The sequence below is a fragment of the Ictidomys tridecemlineatus genome, unplaced genomic scaffold (genome assembly GCF_052094955.1).
Source record: "Ictidomys tridecemlineatus isolate mIctTri1 unplaced genomic scaffold, mIctTri1.hap1 Scaffold_64, whole genome shotgun sequence".
NCBI classification, from domain to species: domain Eukaryota; kingdom Metazoa; phylum Chordata; class Mammalia; order Rodentia; family Sciuridae; genus Ictidomys; species Ictidomys tridecemlineatus.
Window position 1 is genome coordinate 322,205 of NW_027524440.1, and position 22,221 is coordinate 344,425.

The window sequence follows — 22,221 nt, forward strand, 5'->3', positions numbered from 1 at the left end:
TTACATGGTGCCAAGGATCGAACCCAGTGCCTCACACATGCTAAGCAAGTGCTCTACCACTGACCCACAACTCCAGCCCAGTATAGTTATTTTATAAGCAAAATTCACCAGTGGAAATTAGGATTTGTGGGTGTAAATTTGGGAATGACAAGAATATTTGCATAGTCTCAAAGTATTTTCCTCAATATATTTATTAGTTATAAGACAACACAGAGAGAGTGACTTTATAGTAGAAGCCATGAAGAGGACATGTGTTTACAGGATGAAGAAGGCAAGGGTTACCTGCACGACCCCAGCTGGGGAATGCATATTGAGACTGAGTTCTGCTGCTTGTGTGAACATCTGTGAGTGACCCTGTGAGCACTTCCAGGGTTTGCAAGTAGGCAAGTGCATAGCAACAGGGATCTGTGAGCAGAGAAGATGGACCACTCACTTACTATGTGGCCCTTTTAGAAAAGTTTGCCAGCCCCTATTTTAATTTAGTTTATCTCCAAAAAATATTGTACTTCATAAACAATTAAGAACCTTACAACAGTATACTTTTAATTTCCTCTTCCCCACTTTGTGCTGTTGTCAGATTCTTTACTTCTACCTATACTCCAAGGAATAATGTGCAGATAACTACTTCACTACTCACTCTACAGCAGCACAAAATCCCTGATCTGTGGCAGTTACTATCTTTATGGTGTAAAACCTCCCACCATGGCCAGTTCTAAGTGAGCAACATGACGTTACTAAACATGAACTTCTGAAGAGATGCTTCCAGTCAGCTCTGTCACACTAGTGGCTACAACCAGTTATTATTTTTTTGTTTTAAAGATCAATTGTCTTTTAAAGAGATTTAAAGAAAGTTGTGAAGTATTTGTAAAGGTCCACTATATATTTCCACAAAAACATCTCATAGTGTAGGCACTCTGATTTTGCTGTGACTGGAGTGTGTCTCCCAAGGGTTCACATGTTGAGATATAATTTTCAGTTTGAGGTCTTAGGAGGGTGAAAAGTTCATATGACTATGGTGTTTAGAGGTGAGGCTTCTAGGAGGCAATTAGGGGTAGATAAGATCATGAGGGTGGATCCTCCATGATTGATTCTAGTGGGTTTTTAAGAAGGGGGAAGGAAACCAGAGGACACCACCATACATCTACATTCTGTTCTTGCCATTTGATGCCCTGCACCACCTTGGAACTCTACCAGCAGGAACGTCTTTATTGGATGCAGACGCAGGACCTTGGATAGAACAATGAGCCAAAATGAAACCTCTTTCCGTTAAAGTTATTCTGCCTTAAATTGCATTATAGTAACAGAAAATGTACCAATACAGTGTAAGAAGGTACTTATCTACTAGGGATGAATTCTTTCTGCTTGTCTCTCTCTGAAAATAAATTTATTTTGCTTTAACTTTGAAAAGATAGTTTTCACTGTTGAATTCCTAATTATGTTTTTTCTTCTAATACTTTAAATGTGACTTTCCATTGTCTTCTGGCCCCCATTGTATACAAGGAGAAATCAGTGGTTTTTCTTATCATTGTTCCTATGTGTAATAATTCTGTTTACCTTTGGTACCTTTCAATATTTTCTCTTTGTTTTTGTTTTTCAATAGTTTGTGATACAAGAATCATAATTTTCTTTGTATTTGTCTTATTTAAAGTTCTTTGAGCTTCTTGGGTTTATGATTTAATATTATCCATTTAGAAAAATTGTTAGCCATTAACTTTTTAAAAATTGCTTCTGCTTACTTCTCCTTTTCTAAGACTCCAGTTGCTTCATTAAACCAATGGTGTGCTCTCAGGTCTCAGATGCTGTGTCCTTTTCCTGTGCCCCAACTCTATTTCATCTTTGTATTTCTGATTAATTTCCATTAGCCTGTATTCATGACTACCAATTCCCTCCGCTGTTGTACCCAGTCTCATTCTAAGTCCCTCAAGAATATTCTTCATTTCTCATATCCTGTTTTTCATTTCTAACATTTAAATTTTTTAAAAAATTCTTTAAAAAAATTCAGAGTTAAAAATTCAGAGTTAACTTATTTTTTTCTTTTCCATTATTCTTTTTTTATTTATACATGACATCAGAATGCATTACAATTCTTATTACACATATAGAACACAATTTTTCATATCTCTGGTTGTATACTAAATTTTTTAAAAATTCTTAAAATTAAAATTTAAAAATTTAATTTTAAAAATTATATCATTTCCATTTCTCTGCTGAAATTTTCTACCTTTTCAAACTTATCATAGTTATTTTTAGATTTATACCTGATGAATCCAACATCTGGGTCATGTTTTCTGGATCTGTTTTCAGGTCTGTTTTCTACAGAAATAATCTTACTGTTTATTTATTTACAGTGGATCACATCATCTTTTCATGTGTCCAATAACTTTTAGTTGAAGTAATAACTCGTATGTGAAAGAATGGCAGTGGCAGAAGTAAGAACACTGGAGACTGATATAAATGATTTTTTACTCTAGTCCAGAAAATAGTATGCCTTTTGGATTAAGCTCATTCATGTGTCTGTGTGTGTGTGTGTGTGTGTGTGCGCACGCGCTCGCTCGAGGGCTGTGTCATTTCTGTGTCATTCCTCTAGTTGGATTCAAGTCGCCACAAATTTCAAGTTAAGATTTGAAGGTGGGATCATAAACTTCTCACTACTTATGGTCTAGATTTTCAGTGCTGAGATTTGTCTCTGTTTTCCTGTCCTGGTCTCAGACATCAGCAGGCCCCTTGTGTGATGCTGACATGCAGTGGAAGGTTCTCTGCTCCCCTGCCTCTCCTACCTTGCCAGGCCTCTCCATGGTACTCTGGGTGAGGTATGGAGTGCTGGCAGGAATTATATTTGAAATATATATTAATGCTTCAAACCATTTCAGGTATTCAACAAGAATAATAATTATTATGATTATGATGATGATGATTATTATTATTATTATTATTTTAGAGAGAGGGGGAATTTTTAAATATTTATTTATTTATTTTTTATTCTCGGCAGACACAACATCTTTGTTTGTATGTGGTGCTGAGGATCAAACCTGGACCGCATGCATGCCAGGCGAGCGTGCTGCCACTTGAGCCACATCCCCAGCCCAGATAATCATTATTTTTTTAAACTGTATTTTGAAATAATTTTAGACCTACAGAAAAGTTGCAAAAAAAAGTACCAAAAAAAACCTCATATACTCCTCACCACACTTTCTGCATGATAAGATTTTTACCTTGTTTGCTTCTGTTTCTTACTATTGTATACATCCAAATCTATATCTGTCTACATGAACTCTCCCCTGAATCATTTCAAAGTGAATTCCAGATATAAAGTCTTTTACTTTTGAATGCTTCAACTGCCTTACTTAAAACTTAAGTATCCCATGAGCATTAAAATCAGGAAATTAGCATGAAAACATAATTATCTAATCTGCAGACTTTTTAAGATTTGATTAATATCTCCAGGTCAGATTTCTATCCAGGATAAAAACTTCATGTAGTTATATCTTTTAAGTCTTTTCCAATCTAGAGTGGTCCTCCAGCCTTTTTTTAACCTTCCATTACCTCAGTGTGTTTGAAGAGTGTAAGTCATTTATTTTGTAGAATGTCCCTCAACTTAACTTCTCTGATGTTTCTCCATGATGGCGTCCAGGTTGTGATGGGCAGGGATACCACACCTATAGGATGAATCAAATCAGAAGGCACATGATATCTTCATGTCCCTCTCCTGGCAGTGTCCACTTCATCATCCTGAGTAAGGTGGTCTCTGCCAAAATTCTCCTCTGTACACTTTCTGTTTTTCCCTTGGTTATCAGTAACTGTCTTGTGGGGAAATAACTCTGAGGCTATCTAAATATTCTAATTCTCATCAAACTTTGACCTGCTACATTAGCATTTACTGATGATTTTGCCTGAAACAATTATTACCGTCAGGGTATACTTTTTAGATTTCTGGAGCTGCCTTAACAAAGTACCTTAAACTGGATAGTATTTCAATATTCTTGGGTCTGGAAGTCTGAAATGGAGGTATCAACAGGGTGAGTTCATCTGAAGGCTTGGGGGGACCCATTCCCAGCCTCTCCCTGGTGCTGTAGTCGGGCTAGGCTGCCCAAGTACGGCTAGGCAAAATAACCAAGAGGTGACAAGCAACTTGAATGTTGAAGCAGGAACTACTTTATTGCCAGTGAACTCAGCAGGAACTGAGAACTCAAAGTAACGGGCACCCAGGGTAGGAAGAGCCGCCTCTCTGCCAGACTGCAGAGGTACATATACCTAACTAATTACACACAGCTTAACTTAATTGACATCATCTTGACACAGCAGTCAGTCATTAAGGAATCCTAATCATCTTAATGGCTTGCTGGCATTACTTCACAAACCACTCCTTTTGGCATGCTGCCAGGCGCCATCTTAACTTGGTTGTGGCCCTCATCACCCTGTTTATGGGGACTTACTGGCTGTCCGGCATTGCTTGGCCTGCAGATGCATCCCTAGGATCCTCTGCCTGTACCCGGTGCTCTTCCTCTGTCTTTCTCAACATTTTCCCTCTGTGTGTCTGTCTCTGTGTCCAAATTTCCCCTTCTTATTGGATCAGGGCCCACTCTGATGACTTCACTTTAACTGATTACATCTGAGAAGTCCCTATTTCCAAATAAGGTCATATTTTGATGGCCTGGAGGTTTAGGACTTCAACACTTTTTTTTTTGAAAGATACAAGTGAACCCAAAACCTATGCCATGTTGTGATCCATGGCAGTTTTTAAAGGTTCTCTCGAGAAAAATAATAGTTAAGAAATAAAATATTAAGATCTCTGAAGCTTAAAAGTGGCACAGCTATAAGCCAGCTGGGATCTCATGGCCTACCTGCCTGGGAATGCTGTGGTCTACAGGTGTAACTTTAATGGCTCCTTGTGGAGAACCAATGTCCATAACCCCCACAAGTCCCAATGTCATATTTTGTATACAGGCTGGTTGTCGGCTGCCTGTTTAAAGAGTACGTCCTTCTCCTGTGGTATCTGCAGATATGCCAGTTGAGCAAGGATACTGAGAGCCAGCCAGCACCAAGTCCAGGGTTGCTTTGGATCCCCTACAACAAGACAGCAACAGCCAGCCCAGGTGTGGTATATAGGGGCCACAGAGCCCTATTCTGCCAAAGGCAGCCTTTCCATGTATTCAGTGTTTTGTGTGACATACCATGTCTTTATGAGGTAGCTAATTGGCTGTCCCCTGCTTGTGGACTTACATGCCTCAGTAATGAAGGTCTCAGAAGGCACAGTGAGATGCTCAGATCCAAAGCACTTGAAAAGTAAATTTTATGGCAGCACAAAATGGTAATAAATATCCGGTCTGCCCTGTTAAAAAAAATGGAAAGAGTAGTGGCTATTTGGTGGCTCTTCCATTGGGACTGTCCACATGAGCCTCAGAATTAATGCTCTAACTCTGTAGGCAAAGGGGGCATTGCTGAAGTGAGCAGTTTTCATACCAGCCAGGGAGAAGTGCAGGTCATCTTTGCCTATGGTAACCTGGGCAGTGAAAGGTGGGCAGAGCCAGCTCAGGCCCTGCATCCCTCACCAGAGCCCAGGTCTGCTTGGAGCATCAACTGTACACTACGTACCTCTGAGGTGGCATCACCAGCGGCCATGGAGGGAGGTTTGGTGACGTCTGCCTTATCCCCACAGTCTGCCCTAGGAGCCACATCTCTCCATTGCCCTGCAGAGGCTCAGGCTGACTCCGTCTCATTGCCAGCAGGCTGCAGTGGGCTTCCTGGGGCTACCCTAGTAACATGCCACAAACTGGGTGGTTTAACTGAAATTTGTTGATTCACAGTTCTGGAGGCCTGATGTTTAAAGGTAGCAGCAGGATTGCACTCCTCTTGGAGGTGCTGGGGAGGATCTGCTCCAGGGCCCTCTCTTAGCCACCTGAGTTCCTTGAATGTGGCCACAGAACTCTAATCTTCCATTTCTCTCTGTGTACATGTCTGTTTCAAATGCCCCTTTTCAGAAGGAGAGCTAGCCTATTGCATATACCCTACTTCAGAATCCTCTCTTCTTAATTACATCTGCAACAACCTTATTTCCATATACGGTCACATTTTGAGGTTCTAGGGCTTAGGACTTCTGACATACTTTTTTTTTTCCTTTAGGGCACAATCCTGCTGTAGGCATTGGTTGGCAGTGCCCCACTCCCCCAGTCCTTTGACATCCCAAGGGTAATTAATGGCTGCACAATAATTTATTAACTGAGGTATACTTGGCTTTTTCCTCCTGGGCCAGCACTTCCCGTTGAGCAATGTGGCAGCCTGCCTTCCATATCAGGTGGGCGCTCTACCGATCCATTAGCCTGCCTGTCAAGTTAAAAGGAATGTGCTCCGCATTCATCTCCAACATATATGCATATGTAAATTAAACATGTGTAGGTTGTAATATGTATACAAAAATGGATGGTGACATGTTACAGGAGAAATAAGCAGTATTTTAAATGTGTTGCTAAGCACTGTGACTTCATACTCTCATTAGCTAAGATCACAAAGTCCAAATACCCTTTAGGTGAAGTTTCTCATTAATGATTCAGGATGTGAATCTGAATTTCTAAAGACCTTCCGGTAATTCCAGGTTTTGTGGGGAAGAGTGCTCCTTGTCAGGTCTGATTAGATCCCTGGTATCTGTGCTGCTGTTGATGAGAACTCATTCCTCTCGTACTGTTTGCTATGCTGTATACAGATCAACTTCAGCATCCAGCATCCAGAGTGTCTTTTTGTAAGAATTTTCCTTTCTTTTTTTTTCTTTTCTTTCTTTTTTTTTTTTTTTTTGGTACCACGGAATGAACCCAAGGGTGCTTAACCACTGAGCAACATCCCCAGTTCTTTTGTATATTTTATTTAGAGACAGGGTTCACTAAGTGGCTTATGTCCTCACTAAGTTGCTGAGGCTGGCATGGAACTTGCAATACTCCTGCCTCAGCCTCTGAAGCTGCTGGGATCACCAGCCTGTGCTACCACACCTGGCTTTCAGGAATTTTCTTAATCTACTTGTCCATTTTGTAAAAGTTAGTTTAAATTTATTCATAATGTAACATTTGGGCATAATTCTCGTACTTGGGATACATTGAAGATATAATCAGAGAGTTCAGTCACTCTATCCCTCAGAGTTCAGTCACTCTATCCCTCCTGTGTGAGTTTCAAAACACTGAGAGTAAGTGTTTGGACACAGAGCCTGAGGGTGGCGACCCCAGATCTTCCTCAGGAGCCCTTAGGACCATGGGGCCAGCTGAGGGACAGTTTTTCTGTGGACAATTTTTACAGTGCATGTAGTAAACAGTGACAAAGCACAATTTGTTTTGTTTCTTTGGATTAAAAAAATGTGAAAAGAACAGATTTTCATGTTAATCTCAATTTCCCATCTAAATCATAGCCTTCTTAAGCAGAAGGAATTGCGTTAGCCATTGCTTGTCTCCTGGTGATCCCAATACAGTTTCATTGTTGTATATGGTAGAAATTAAACATTTCATTCCAAAACCTGCAGGCACATGTGTTTTAACACAGTCAACAGGAGTGCGATATGTGTGTTTTAAGAAGCTTCGCCCAGCATCACCTGTGAGTGCAGATCAGGATGTGTGGGATGCAGACACTTATTTCTCCTCTAACATGTCACCATGTGCTAGAAGTCATGGCTTCTGTGCTGTCAGGATCTCCGTCTCTGATTCCTCCTCTCGATGGATGGGCAACAGAGGAAGGCCCAGGTCTGGCAGGTTCCAGTGCTCTGCAGCCATGGAGCATATGGGTACCCATATGTCCCAGGATCTGGGCTGGACTCCTCGTGTATGGAGGAAGGAAAGCCCACCAGGCTGGCTTCTTTCCCACCCTGGTGCTGGCGAGAGGCTTTGTGGTAGTGTTTGTACAACATCTGGTTGCGTGAGAGGGGTGGAAACCAGGTGTGATTTACTAGCTTCTGAACCTCCTCACACCAGGAGAGCCCTTCTTGTCAGATGGGAAGAGACAGATAGGAGTTGCAGCCCTGGGCCTTCCCTCCCAGACCCTGCTCTGCACATCTATGCTGGAGTCGGCCTCGCCCAACAAATGATGTTCCGTGCTTCTGTTGCTATCAGGAATGTTCTATATAAATGTGTGAGCCAGATTCAAATAAGCGGTCTAGTAACTGGATTTTATGAGATTAAATACATAATAACTACATAGAAAAAAGAGCCCTCTATTGAGCTTATTACATCAAAATTACTTTGCTTGAAACTTAAGCATATAAGCAAACCCCATTGACTTCAACTGTGTAGGAACACACAGCACTCTGAAAATGCTTGGCACGTCAGTGACAATTAGCTTAGACTTGGATTCTTTGACAGTTATGTAACTTAATAGCATAATTACTTCTTACTTCCCAGATGGTGAAAGTGGGTGACTGGGGCAGTGTCAGTGTCGGAGAAGAAAATTCTTAGTCTTTGTAGCCACGTTTTGCAGGCTCTCTGCTCTCTCTAGGCAGTGTGTTTACTTGATTTTTGGTTGTGTACATCAGACTGTCTGAATATAGAAATGATGTGGACTGAAGGAGGTAATAGGGCTGTAGGTGGAGCTATACCCAGAGACTGCTCGTAGACTCGTCACATTCAGAGCTGGACCCACCTGAGGGATCCTCAGACCTAGCGCTCTCAAATGGGACCCCCAAGGGGCAAAATCCAAGACTTTGCTGAAGATCCAGAAGGATTCAGACACCAAAAGCAAAACATGTGCCAGGTAAGTGTCTTATCAGCTTTTTTCACGGCTGCAGCTAAAAGACCCAACCAGCACAATTTTGGAAGAGGAAAAGTTTCTTTGGGGGTTCACAGTTTCAGAGGTCTCAGTCCATATACAGCAGATTCCATTCCTCGGGGCTCAAGATGAGGCAGGACATCATGGCAGTAGAGTGGGGCAGAGTAAAGCAGCTCAGATAATGATCAGTAAGCAGAGACACTCCATTCAACAGATAAAAAGTAAACCATACCTCTAGGGACCTGCCTCCTCCAGCCACACCTGCCTTTAGCTACCACTCAGACAGTCCCTATCAGGAGATTAATCCACTGATTGGATTAAGGTTCTTATAATCCAATCGTTTCTCCTCTAAACCTTGCATTGTCTCACACATATGCTTTTGGGGGGCACCACATCTAAACCATAACAGTAAGGACCCACAGAGTTATTTCATGCTAAAAGCAAATCCCCACCCACTTCTGAGTAGGTATCCTAATGCAATGTCTCCTACATCCACAGATGCATTGTGTGCATAGCCAAGAGAGGGAGCAGTCAGATGTCCATTGACAGATGGGGGTAAACAAAGGAAATCCTGCCACAGGCTGCGGGATGGATGAGGCATGAGGATGTGGAGCTGATTGAGAGAAGCCAGTCACCAAGGGGCAAATACTGTATAATTCCCCCTATGAAACATATAAAGTGGCCACATCATAGATTAGGAAATAGGGCAGTAGCTACCAAGGGCTGGGCAAGGGGTGGGGAGTTAGCATTTCATATATCCAGAGTTCCAGATACACAAGACAGAGAAGTTTTGGTGCTCAGTTTCATAACCATGTCAATAGACCTGGCACTATGGAAGTGTACACTTTAAAAGTGTTTAAGATGATAAGTTTTATTATATATTTTTATCACTTTAAAAATAATTTTAAATTATTTAAAAAATAATTTTAGAAGACAACAAAGAACTTAACAATAACCCACAACCCGCGGACCAACTTGGGTTTTGAACTCCCCAAATACATAATACAGACTCACTTCTGTTACATACTCACATTTTTACATAATGGCATATTAGTGACTGTTGTATTCTGCTACCTTTCCTATCCCCTACTATCCCCCCTCCCCTCCCCTCCCCTCCCATCTAGCCAAGCCCTAAAAAACAAATGTCAAATGTCTTCTTTGATATAAAGAGAGCCACTAAGAATAGAACAGGAAGGAAGAGCATGAGGAAAAGACTAACAGTAAACTAAGACGAATGGGGGGAGAGAAAGGAAGAGAGAAGGGAAAAAATATGGAAATGGTAGGAGACCTTCAGTGATACACAAAATTATAAGAGGTTATGAGGGGCAAGGGGGTGGGGGGAAAAAGGGGGAGAGAATTGAACAACAGCAGAGGAGGTAGAGAGGGAAGATGGGAGGGGAGGGGAGGGGAGGGGGGATAGTAGGGGATAGGAAAGGTAGCAGAATACAACAGTCACTAATATGCCATTATGTAAAAATGTGAGTATGTAACAGAAGTGAGTCTGTATTATGTATTTGGGGAGTTCAAAACCCAATTGAGTCGAATGTATGAAAGATGATATGTCTTGAGCTCTGTAATGTTTTGAACAATCAATAAAAAAAAATAAATAAAAAAAATAAAAAAAAGAAGACAACAAAGAAGCACTGGCTGCTGTTGTAAATGGCTCCTAAAAGAGCTAAAGAGCATTCACATATGACCAACAATTCTAACTCTAGGTTTTACCCAAGAGAATTGAAAATAAGTGTTCAAAACAAATGTGTTCTTGAATGTTTATCATCTTACTATTGACAATAGCCAGAAAATGGAAACAAGCCACACATCCATCAACTGATGAATGGGTAAACAAACAGTATATCCATGCAGTGGAATATTATTCAGCCATAAAAAGGAATGAAGTGCTGACTGCTGTCACAGCCTCAGATGGACCTTGAAAAACAGGTAAAAGAAGGTAGTCCCAACTGCTCACAGGTTAATTGATTCCACTTATGTTAAATATCTAGAAGAAGCATATCTATAAAAACAGAAAGCAGATCAGTAGTTGCCAGTGGCTGGGTAGTGCCTGTGTATGGCTCCTTCTGAGAGCAGAGAATGTGCCCAGGATCAGATAGTGATGAGCAGTCACTATCTAATAGTAAATGCAAAATTTAAGATGGTTAAAATGGTTAATTCCATGTCCTATGAATATTTCTTTCAAACACAAAAGGCTTTATATATAAAGAGTCTTTGGTCTAGCCCAAGTTTTTTAGCTGGGAAAGTGGAAGCTCACTTCTGGGGGACATGGCTTTCTGGAGGCCATAGCCACAGTCCTCAAGACACCAGGGCGCTCCTGGGGGAGGTGGGAAGCAAGGCATCCTCGTGCAGCAAGGCCGGATGCTCAGGTAGTGCAGGCATGCCAGGTTCTGTGAAGAAGGGCCAGCATGGCATTGGCTGCAGCAGAGGTGGAGTCACTGGGGCTCCTCCTAGAGTTACTTCCCAGCTACAGGGGCTCGCCACAGCCAGTCCAGGCTCACACCCAGACACGTGTGATCCAAAAGACAAAACAGGCATCTCTTACATGTCTGTTTAGGAGCAAAACAAGATTTGCTGGAAACTCCCTGGCAAAGCCATCGGCCACGATTGGGTCAGGTGACTCCCTAAGTCCAACGAGGCTGACAGGCTTAGGCCCATGGTGTGCAATGGAGAGCATAGGGGGAAGTTAGACACAAAGACCAGTCCCATAGGCCAGGCATCAGGCAGAGGCCAGGAACCTCACGTGCACCTCTGGGACGAGCAGGTGGTCAAGATAAGCTGACAAGGAGTGATGTCCAGGGAGAGCAGCTGAGTTGTGCATCAGAGACTAGAAAAAGAACGTGGGAACAGGGTTCCAGACCAAGGCTCAGGATCCTATCTTGTGTGGCTGGCAGCAGGAGGTCAGCATCCCAGTCCAGGCTCTGAGAACAACTGGCTTCCAGCAAAAACTGCAGAAAGATTCCCTTCCCAGTATCCCCAGTAGAGCCCCGAAGAAAGCAGATCTGTCTCCAGAATGCACACACTTGAACCCAGAGGCCGACACAGCAGTGCCCAGGCACAGAGTGGAAAACCGGGGCTTCTGAGGAAAGCCAAATCATTTTAAAGTTCAGTCCCTGCATGTACCATCGGCACAGAATAGAGATGCCTGGGTGTGTTCCTAGAATCCTCTGTCCCCCACTGTACAGTTGACAGACATGGGAGAGAGAGGTCAGGTCACTAACTTCTCAGCAGCAGTTGTTACCTATTTCGAAGGGTGCACACATCCACGTGGCCCACTATGCAGTCCTTGACCATTCACTTGTCCCCTGGCACCTATACACACCTGCTATCCATTAGGCACTCTTCTACACAATGGGGACATGTTTGTGGACAAAATAAAACCCATCCCTCTTTTCCCAGACCTTAAAGTCCAGTGGGGGTGATACACATACAGATGATCAAATTTGTGGCATGGCAAATGAAGTTATCAGTGCTGCAAAGAAACCAGAGCAGGCAGAGGGCACTGGGTGCTTCAACTTCTAAGAAAACTTCATGGGAAAACAGCCTGATGAGTGCTCTTAACCACCATGATAGCCAAGGCCTGTGCAGAACGCATGTGGGAAGAGAGAAATGAAGACAGATGCTGAGCAGATGTCCCAGACATGGCCAGGCAGGTAGTGTCTGTGGACCCAGGAGCTGGCGGGAGCTCTCTGAGCCATCCTTCTGCTGCATGCCAGGATGACAGCGCACTTCCACTCCAATGTTGACTTGGACACCACAAAGATGAGTTTTCTGCTAACAGAAAGCCAGAATGCAATCTTATGGGTGTGGCTTCAAGATCAATGGCAGGTTGGCCGGAGGCTAAGGATTTTGCCAATAACACACAGTCACATCAGAGTTGTTTGGTGCTCTGGTCTGAGTTTAGTTGGCTGCTCCCTCCCTGGTATTCTACAAAACAGATCCCCAAGTGGAAAACCACAGAGCACCAGAGAAAGAGCACCATCTTCAGTGTGCCAAGAATTTGTCAAAAAACCTGGACTCCCACCACTAACTAGATAACTTGGAATTTATTCACACTGAGAATAAGAAGATTGTGAGTGACATCTGCTAGGTGTTCCTTTGTAGCAGTTCCTCCCAGAGCGATGATAAAGGCATTCAGGCAACTTCAGGCAGCCTGACTAACTGAGAAAAGTAATGGCTGCTCACTCATTGAGGGTCATGACAGCAAGAAAGGAAAGGAAGGGGAGAGAAGGGAGAGGAAGAAATTCCAAGACAATGCAGCAGAAATCACACATTCTGAGGCAGGGGCCTATTTTGAAAGATGATGGTCCAGGATAAAGTTTATTTCACTTACAAGCACTAACTCATAGCATTCCCACCTATGGATTAGCAACAGCATGACCTCTGTAGGGAAGATTAACTTGCAGCTACACAGGGATTCAGCAGAAAGCAGACATGAGGGAATTGTTTTGACAGTTTTGAAATCTATATTCTTTGTGGGAAAAACATTGTTGAAATCCTGCTCTATTAAGCCGTTTTGCATTACTTTCACTAATTACCAGGGGTTGGATAAATTTATCAAGAAAAAATGTTTTATTTTGTCTCGTGGTTCCAAAGATCCAAGGCCAAGGGGGCATATCTAGTGATATCCTTCCAGCGAGCAGAATTCCAAGGCTGTGCATGGTATCACATGGCAAGAACAAGGAGTGTACACGTCTGTGTGCCTCTTCTGGTCTCTGCCCCTCTCTTTATAAAGCCACGAGGATTCAGTCATGGGGCCCCCACCCCACTGACCTTATCTATCCCTAATCACCCAGAGGCAGCACCATGGTGTGATGAAGTCTCAACCCTCTAAAACCTCAAGGTGGCAACTAGAGTTCAACACGTGACCCCATGGAGACACACGCCAACCATATCCAACCATAACACCTGGGATATTAAGTAAGTTTTGTGTGTTGAGAGAAAAACTCAGACAGTTAACATTAGTCACTAACTAATAAGCGATTTAACTTATATGGGAAAAGTGATTCTCTCTGAACCTAGATGCACATGTAGAATTTTGGTAGGTTGCTACACAGGCAGTCTGTGCTTGTCAGGAGACAGCACATCCATGGACTTTTTGAAAAAGGCAGAATCTTTTGTGCTGATGCTGGAGAGAGTATGGGGCTGCCTCCTTCCCTTCCCCTCTCATCTCTCTCTCATCTCTCTTTCTCTCTCTCCCCCTCCCTCCCTTTTTCTCTCTCCCCCTCCCTCTCTCTCCCTCCCTCCCTCCTCTCTTTCTCCTTCTCTCTCTCCCTTTCTCCCTGTCTTTCTCCTCCCTCCCTTTCTCTCTCCTTCCCTCTCTTTCTCTCTTTTTCTTCTTCCCCCTCCCCCTCTCTCTCCCTTCCTCCCTCTCTCTCTCTCCCTCCCCCTCCCCCTCTCTCATAAGTATATTATGGGGACATATTTCTCCCTAAGGCTTCAGTGTCTGATAGGGGCCCCTGGCCCAAGTGCTGTGTGGGCCACAGTCAAACAGTTGCATTTTGGGACAAGATAGGTGTTCCTGGTTTGCCATGAATTGGAACGTAGGAGTTTGATGACTCTCCACACCTAGATTTACTGGCAGGCCAAGTTTCTAAAGAACACTCAGAATTGGTAAGATCATAAATATGTATCACTGCTTTACCTCCTTAACCCCAGGATCTGTGGCTCTGTACATCTATCTGTATCTCCTTTCCCTGAAGCTCTGAAGAGTAGGGCAGAAGACCGTGGTTGTGGGCCACCAGGGCCCCTACTGTATCTTTCTTGCCTGTACCTGGGTAAGTCTAATTCTTCCCCCAGGGTTTTAAGTAGCTCCATACTTATCTTCTTAAAAGTAAGCATGATAATTAAAACCCAATACAGACTGTCCAAATGAATGGGAAGTTTATACAAATGAATAATAAATAAATCAAACTCCCAACAGATTAAAAAGAACACAGACAATTCACAAGAGTAAATATTTGTAAATAAATACTATTAGTGAATCAACAAAAAATAAATAAAACTTCACTCTCCCTGGCATCTAGAAAAAGAGATTACCTCCTTGATGTTGTATCTTGTTTTTACTAATCATAGTCAGATCTGCTCTCAGTCTATAAGCCCTGCCATTTTTCCCTCTCCCTTCTCTCTTCTCATGGCTTTTCAGAACCTTGTTGGGTTCTCATTTCTGAGTTAACCACACAAGGATCAGGTAATTGGTGTTTATTTCTCCTTCTCCCGAGTCCCCCAAGACCAGAACCTCAGAATAAACCAGGTCCTTGGGCATCAAGAACTAGGTTGCAGCCCCCTCCCGTGTACCTCTCACACACACACATCTGTCCTGCCATTCTGAACACTGAGCTCAGCTGGGAGTCAGCAGCTCTAGGGACCCTTCCCAAACAGCATCTCCCCCACCTCCCTGGGCTGAGGGTGGGAAAGGCAGGCTTTGGTGGCCTGGTGTTCCCAAGGACACCTGGGACTTCCCCTCTCCCAGCAGGGCCACTAGATTGTGGCACCCTCTGCTACTAGCTTCTGGGGCAGAGCAGTGTTGTCCCCTGCTGTGTTCCAGGCACCTGTCATCTGGACACAGACACACCAGGCATCAGTTCTCCACAGACATCTCTTGTTCCTGCACTCTGGATTCTCTGAGAAAAGAGAGATGCAGCCGGGTTAATAGTGTTCATGTAAGGGAAATTTCAGACCAGGGAAGCTCAGAGAGCCTTCCCTCCCCAGAGGTGACCCAGAGCAGTAACCCTCCCACCGCCACCTCCCAGGACAACTGCATACTTTCTGCCCCGTCTAGTCCCTGTCTCTCCAGACAAGACGGAGGGAGGTCAGCAGATCCCTGGGTAAGATGAGGATTCCCTAATTTCAGATCCTTCTCCTGTGGGGGTGCCCTGCATGCACAGGTGACCCCGTGTCACTGTCACTGTGGGAACAAGTGCTCCAGGAACAAATTCCAGTCCACCACTCATATCCAGGGGTTTGGTTTGTCTGTTTTTGCTGTGAGTTATAAATGTTCTTTTTCTCTGACTTCCCACACCCCATGTCTGTCTGTCTGTCTGTCTGTCTGTCTATCTGTCTGTCTGTCTGTCTGTCTCTCTCTCTCTCTCTCTCTCTCTCTCTCTCACACACACACACACACACACACACACACACACACACACACACACACTGTGGCAAGTTCAGAGGCTGAACAATCAGAATCCTGGTCTCCTAAGTTCCTGGCCAGCACCTTGACCTCTGCATGACCTGTGTGACTGAGGAGTGAGCAGAGCTTCTCATTGCAAATCACTTGGGAGCCAGGTCAAAACTCAGGCTCTGCACTAGTAGGTCTGGGCAGGGCTTGGGGCTACTTCTCTCCAGCCTGGCCAAGGTGGTGCTGTCTGGCCTCCCCCACCCACACTCGCAGCAAAGCTTTAAGGCCTGTGCCACAGTCTAAGTAATGCACACTCTGTAAAAGGAAGAAACTTTTTGTGAATAACTTACCTGTTAGTTGTGGCTGAGAAATTACTCTTCTGATCGACCCCCATGTTTATAGGTGCTCTGGAGGGGAACTGGGAGACAGTGTGAGAGCTGCTCATAGAGCAGAACTGGATTCTTTTCCCCCATGGGACTTTTTGTATTTTGGAAATGTGTGACATTCAGCCTGTTGAATTTATGTTTAGGTCTCATCTTTGTGTCACCTTGGGGAATTAGAAGGTTAGAATATTGTCCTGAGTGTTAAACAAGCAATTCAGCATCATTATGAAAGTCTAGAAGTCAAATAATGGCAAATGCTTTCATCCTTAGCCTTCCTTTGTCTTCACATCCTACAGGGGTGTGGACACAACTTCACTGGATGGTCAAGGAGATCTGATGTGGAAAGCTGAGGATATGTACATTGTCATCCAGCAAACTGTCAGAAATAATATTTAAGTCTGAATGTGTAGATTGCAGAGGCTCTGGCTACTCCCCTGCCCACCATTTCTCTTCTAGCAGCTGGTGGTCCTTTTCTAAAGCAATAGGGGGTGTGGTTGTGAAGAACACCTGCAATTCTACCTGCTATTTTAAATTCAGAGGTCTTTTGGCTAGCAGAGTACACTACTAGGCACCGGCTTCCACCCAAGCTCAGTTAAGATGCAGGAGTTCCTGTTATTTTCCATCTCTGATCATCAGCTTGGGCTTGTGGTTTTACAAGGCACCAGGACAGTGTAGGATGCTGTGCAGGGGCATCGCGTCTGTGGAACTGCCACCTCCCCAGCACCTGCCACACCAGGAGCCCCAGAGCCAGCAAAAGACCATCCTAGGTGAATGCTTTGTACTGCCTGTGGGCACAGTGACACCCCCACCTCGATTTCAAGGCCAGAAAGTGGGGTTCCCCAAGGAGGCTTCCAAGAAAGGAAATCTGGATGGAAAAGTACAAAAAGGAAGTTGGAGTCAATACAACCTGATGAGTCCCTGCAATTGAATTCATAATGGCTATTAGTGGGGGGCGGAACCCTACCCTTAAATGGAATGGGTGGCATCTCTGGGCCCCAACAAGAGCTGCTAAAGAATTGGAAGATTGTATTTCCTTTTGCAGGGATCCAAATGTGGGGGTGGATAGAAAGGAACCAGACCAGCTTTGGCAAGGCAGAGCCAGGTGCTGGGTGGAGGGAACCCCCTTGGGACAGGAGAAAGACAGGTCCTACAAGCTCTGTGAGACCCTTCTTCTCCTGGAAGAGGGAGGAAACCAGCCCTACAGAGCTGGCCTGTGTCCACTTCCTGGGTGAAAGGCACTGAAAACCCAGGTCCCAGGGAGCAGAAGGGCCTTGCCTCCTTGGAGTCCCTGAGCTTGCCCACATCTCTGAGGGAATGGAACCAGAAAAGGAAAGTGTTTGCCAGGGGCATGACCTTGAAGCAACCCAGACAGCCCTGCCCTTTCCTCTGTTGGTCTTTATAACTTTTTTTTTTAATTAGATACTTTGGTTATGACCCTGAATTAAGCAAATTAGGTGCATCCATTCCCTAAAAGCCTGCTCTTGTCCTCCTGAAATGAGCATTTCACACTTTTTGTCTGGGAGCATCCTGAGCTTAGGGGAGGATCCCTGGGCTCCCCAGGGTCCTGGGACAAGCCTGGAGGCAGTTGGGGATGGGGTGCTCAAGTAAATCACTGGGCTGTGGCTCCTGTTTTCATGGCTGTAGCCAATTTATACATGTGTCTGCTCCTCTTTTAGGGCTTTTATGATAAAAATGAGAATCTGAAAGTTATGAAAAGAATTAAAAGCACAGCATGAATCAATAACAGCCTCATTCTTGTGTGTTTTCTGTTAATGTGGGTGAACCTCACTAGACGTTAAAGAAGATAAGAAAAGAGAAATTAGCCTGGAAGAAACCCCCAGAGCCTGGCTAATCCTCACTGAGATTGGCTGGTCCTGTGTGGCTTTGGTGGAAGGGTAGGTCCTGGGTAGGTGTTCAAAAATTATTTCAGTCATGCAGGATTAGAGGTGCTGTGCTTTAAATGTTTTTAATTTGAGGTTTTTACAAGAGATGTTTGTGAAACAATTGTATGGCAGCACAGGAAGCACTGAACCAGCCTCACAGTTCATTTTTGTGCTGTATGTTTTCTTTCTCTTCCGCAGCCAAACAACTTGTCATTTGTGTTTTGACCTTTGCTTCCATAACCATCCAAATAGAGACCTTGCAAATGCAGAGGATGACAAACAGCCCCGTGATGCACAGTAAGATGGACCGACCTGTTCTCAGAAGCCTGGGGAGCTCTGCCAACTCGGGGCTGTTTGTGGGATCTGCTGAGGGCGGAGATAAGGGCCATAATGAAATGTATAGCCAAGGCAGACGGAAGGTGTTTAATGAGAGAGGTCTGGATTTCACATTTTTATTCTCTTGCTTTCTGGCCTGCAGCCTGGGCTAGAGCCTCTCCTTGGAGAGTGCTATGTGTTAATTAGTGACTAGAGCCTGCTGTCTTTTTTCTTTACTAAAACTGCTCAGGACCTCTTTTGTTTGATCTTTTGCCTGGTTCTCTTACTGCTTGTTTCTCCACCTCTCTGCCATGCCTTCCCCAGATGCTCACTCACAGTAAACACAATCCTGGTCTCTACTTACTGACCAGAGAGCCGGCATTATTTGCAAAGTTCCATAGGCTGCATTTTTCTTATGAGGCATGGGGAGAATGAAGTGCAAGACCCCCATAAAACTCCTGATAAAAGACCTGAGGTGGGCAGTCCCACCACCGGCCAGGACCTTGCATGAATCAAACTATATTTATAGGATAGAAAAAGAAATATGTAGAGAGAGAGAGAGTTGAATTAGTTTCTCTGATTATTATCATTCTCCTATTTTTTTAATGTGGTGGACTATTAATACCATATCTGTCTCCCTCTGTCAGCATAAGTCTGTCACAAATTCTGTTTTAGAGTAACTAAATATTTGGCTTTTTATCTTTAATAACTTATTCTCTTGGAGGAGAACATGATGGCAAGAGGGAAGAGAGAGAGAGCAAATAAGCAAGGTGTGTCTGTCTGAATGTCCTTGGTTTTGACATTTCATTTCACCAGGGAACATGGCTCTGAAAGATGGCTGTCCCTTCTAATGGCTGGGAATTTGCAGCCGCAATGGCCAGAAGCATAAAGACAAGTAAAGAGGATTTCTTGGTACATGGAGCACTAAGTGCCTGGTTCAGTGAGTTCTGTGATTGATACCCATTTCTGTGTGCTCCTTCCTAACTGCACTCCCTAAAGCATGCTGGGGAGTAGTAATTTCAGGAAAAAAATTGGCATGTGCCATCAGTCACTGGGTGGCGGGTTTAGGGAGGGCATTGCTGATGGTGGCTGCTGTGTCATCCTCCCCAGGATGGTCTTAAAGTATTCATGGGGAAGAAGCCGAGGACCAACCCCAGTGGTTTTCATTAGGGTGACATTCCTATGGCATCTGGGTCCAGGTGAGGTATGGCAGACAATGGCCAGTCACCATGCAGCTGTCAACAATCTAGAGTTAGTTTGGGGAGAAGGGCTGGATAATATTATTTTTTTCTTGCTGCCTATGGGTATCTAGATCTCAGAGAAGGTTTGTTTGCTCCTTGCAAACCACAATTTGAGGCTGTTTCCCTCTGATTCTCCATTGACAGCACTCAATTTCTGTTTGTTCCCCTCATGTCCTTTTTGCCTCTAAACTGTTAAGTGGTCAGTAGATGCCCATGACAGCCCATGTGTCCTGACACTGGCCATGTGATTAGGAACAGGGAGCAGGTCTATAGGAGTCGGTCCCCAGGTGAGAGGACTAGCGATGAGGGAAAGCTGTCCTGGGTTGATGCCAGCATTTTCTGCGGGAGAAATCAGCAAAGGTGTGTTTCTCTGATAAATCTAGGCCTGGGGAACCATCAAGGTGTCCTGTCAGGCCCAGTTTGGGATCATCAAATTAATTGTTACATGTTACAAGCCGACATATGTAGAAGGTGATAAATAGCTGATGCTGAAACTCCACCATGCATTCCCGCCATGAGGCGGAGGGTGAAGGAGGCTGCCAGCTTCCACCCACTGAGAGCAACCTGCCCGAACTTACTGTTTTTCCTGAGGCCTTCCTTAACCCACTGTCTCTCACCATTGCGTTTACTCGTCGCATCCTTCTGCTGCTTTGGAGGGGTGCTATTTACCTAGAAGTCATGTAGCAGCTATTTTAGAAGGCCATTTGCTAGGTCCTCAGGAGCTGCCTGTTAAAGCCAGCATGTGGGGGTCTCTCCAGGCCAACATGCACTGAGTTGGGAACCAGGACTGATCCAGCCTCCGCTCTATGTCCCTGTGGGTGGATTGGAGCAGGTGTGGCCAGGCATTCGAGTGGCCCTGGACATGGGTGAGTGTCAGTAGTGGACAGGCCGGAGAGTTACTCCCACTGCCATCCTGAGCCTTGGACTTCATCCAGCATTTCTGTTACCACAGGAGGTTGCCACAGGGTGGGGTACAGCAGCACACTTCCTTTGGACATCTGATGACAGTTCTTCAGCTTCTGCAGTGTCTTAGGTGTGGCCCTCCTTTCCCTCTCTTCTAAAGTAGGAACTGGGCTACTATCTCTTAGTGAGAGGGAATGCCAAGTACCAATGAGATGTTGGGGGAAGCAGAGATGTAGGGATGGTCAACTGGTCATTAGTTGGTTCCCCTGCCTGGTTCCTGGGTTCCCTGGGTTCTACTTTTGGATGTGTTGGAGTTGATCTGTCCTCATGTCTTGGGTACATTTTATAATAAAGCATGCATGTCTAAACTCCTATCAGGTCTCCTCTTATTTTCTGTGACTTCAGACAATTTTCCTAAGGTCTGGATTTCCGTGGAGCTCTGATGGTTCTGAGCCCCATGTGTACCTCCTCTGAGGAAAGAACCTGCGTCTTCATTTAAGAGGCTCTTGGCAAATCTGCTCTCTGCCAGTCTAAATTAATGTTTTCCATTGCAAATAGGAAGGGAAAACACACATGCAGAGTGGTGGGATTTTCCCCAGATGATGAGGGGTCCCTGATACCCTTCCTTAGGCTTCTGTGGATGATGAAGTTAAAGGCTCCATACCGACCCCTATGGGAAACTGTCCACCTCCCAGAGCAGCTGTAGGTATGATGGCCAAGCTGATTCCTGGTTCTGCCCAGCCCTCACTGTGCCTTCCAACGTGCAGAGGAGTGTAACCCTGTCCTCTGCCCTGTCCTCAAGCCTGGAAGCATGTACCCATGGTAGTATTTCTTTCATGTTTAAAGATTTTGAATATTCAAGGGGTTGAGTCCCACATTCACTCATGTTTAACCAACACCCTCAGTTGCCATATGACATTTCTTCTCTGTCCCCTGTCCTTTCACACATGCTCAGAGGGATCTCCTTTCAACTTCAGCTTTCCAGGCAGTGCATCTGTAGAGAGCCCCTGTGCATCTCACACCTATTACTGCCCTGTGGCAGCACATTGCTGGATATACCCCAACATGCATGCCCAAGACATCTTGCTTGGATCATCCCAAACCAAATTCCATTTGCCTCTCCTCCATACCCACTTCTCATTTGCCCCACTGTCCGCTCAACATGAACCCACACATTCATGCGCATGCACAAACACACACACACACACACACACACACACACACACACACCCCACTGTGTGAGTGCCTGCAGCCCCGTGTGTAGGAGATTCTTGTGCCTGTGATAAAAAGTCTAGATGTTTGTAGCCAAAGTAACAGTCTGGTGACTCAAGTAAGCCTCACAGCAGGTGCTCTGCAGTTTCTTTAGTGGGAATCCCCATTCCTGAGCTGGTTACTCATCTTAAGTTCCTCTTCGGCCTGTGTGCACTCTGGTGCCCCTGTGGGGTGGGAGCCACTGGAGCCTCAGTGGGCCTCAGCCATCATGTGTCTCCAGCCCTGGCACAGGGCCATTTCACAACAGGTAAAATGTGCAAGCCTTCCCCTTCCCACCTCCTGACCCCAACTCCTCCTGACCACAGCTCCTCATCACACAGCACTGGGCCTGAGCACCCACCAGGGTGACACCCCCTTCCTGGCTT

At 44.7% G+C, this 22,221-nt stretch overlaps 2 long non-coding RNA genes across 2 annotated transcripts in view; both read left to right on the forward strand.

Moving 5' to 3' along the window:
* The window catches only part of LOC144374331 (uncharacterized), a 56,967-nt gene that overhangs the window by 19,225 nt on the left and 15,521 nt on the right, over positions 1 to 22,221 (forward strand). The gene's annotated exons all lie outside the window — the stretch shown is intronic.
* Positions 10,182 to 20,956, forward strand: LOC144374332 (uncharacterized). The gene is made up of 2 exons (XR_013433777.1): positions 10,182 to 13,662; positions 14,401 to 20,956. It is a non-coding gene; the product is annotated as an uncharacterized LOC144374332 (long non-coding RNA).